This window comes from Triticum aestivum, chromosome 7A, assembly GCF_018294505.1.
Source record: "Triticum aestivum cultivar Chinese Spring chromosome 7A, IWGSC CS RefSeq v2.1, whole genome shotgun sequence".
NCBI lineage: Eukaryota > Viridiplantae > Streptophyta > Magnoliopsida > Poales > Poaceae > Triticum > Triticum aestivum.
Genome location: NC_057812.1, coordinates 737,395,456 through 737,396,921, shown reverse-complemented (window position 1 = coordinate 737,396,921; position 1,466 = coordinate 737,395,456).

Below are 1,466 nucleotides of genomic sequence, written 5' to 3'. Positions count from 1 at the left end.
CACACACACACACAAAAAAACACAAATCGAAGTCTCACTACAATGCATTGTTTTAGTTCGTTTCATTTATGGAAATGTGAACAACATCTTAAGGTAGTTATTACCACGCTGTCCATGGGGGTGATGATCAATTGATCATGATGCATGTCTGAGAGGTAGCCGCCAATGAGCGTGAAGAGGATGACGATGCCGATAAAACCATTGCTAATGTTCATGGCCTTGTCATATGGCATATTCATTTCCGGGAGGTAACCAAATAGTGTAAGAAAGATGGTACTCATGAATATCCTCTTGATCATCTGATATGACCAAGTCAATACTTGGCATCAATAATCCGGTACTTGTTCAAGTCGTCAGTGATGCTTCTGTTATACCAAAACAGTCTGATGATGAATATGTGCGAAAGTATATTGGCGTTGATGAGAAGTACGATGAAAACATTGCAAATTTAGCTGAAGTTGCATGCATCCATTATATGGCATTGATAGAGATGCACTTGCATAAGAAAGAGAAAAATAAGAGGCTGAGCATGCATGCATTAGGAGAGAAGAGGTACATATGTGTGCATGGAAGGAAGGGTTCATGCACTAAAGTGTTGATCAATCTTTTTATTAATATAGTACAATCAAAGTCCCTCACAAACACGAGCATGATCAATCTTTCTTTGGTTGATACGTCTAGAATAAGTTCAACTTGTAGATGTACAAATACAGGAGATTTCTTTTCTTGATACTTATCACAGAATCCTAGTCTACTACGAGTACTTCTCACGTCCAAGGCCACAGTAGCTAGACGTGCACGTCAGAAGGTTTCGGTGGATATTACTTTCCTTGAGAGATAGCGGACGGGGGCCACCAAAGAAATTATCTTTACTTATTTTTGTTATTTATTCTGTAATGATTATCTGCTAAAATAAAGCACGTAATTAAGTTTGCTTCCTTAGTTGTTTGGACGAGAGTTAGAGATAAACCAAAGGTTTTGTTCTATCAGCTTATTAGCAAGGTTCGTAGACCACCTATCGATGACTACAAGCACTGGAGCGAGTCGAAGGCGCGCCGCCGTCATCGCTCCTCCCTCGTCGGAGCCGGATAAATCTTGTTGTAGTAGACAGTTGGAAAGTCATCATGCTAAGACCCCATAGGACCAGCGCACCAGGACAACAACCGCCGAATGCTCGTCCATTCTTGTTGTGTCGCTCCGCCGGAACACCGCGGGGAGAAGCGAGAGAGAAAAGACACGAAAGAGGTCTCATTTTCTAAAATTCAAATAATATGCAGTTTTTCTAAAATTCAAATCATGATTATGAAGAAAAATTGAATTTAAATATTATGGAGGTCTTTGTCAAAAATCAGATCACAATATGAATGAAAAATAATAATCTTTACCTAGTAATAAAACGGCTATCATTTCTGGTCGTACGCCGTCGTCATTTTTGCAGAAAGTCTATCTCTTTTTGATAATTCAAC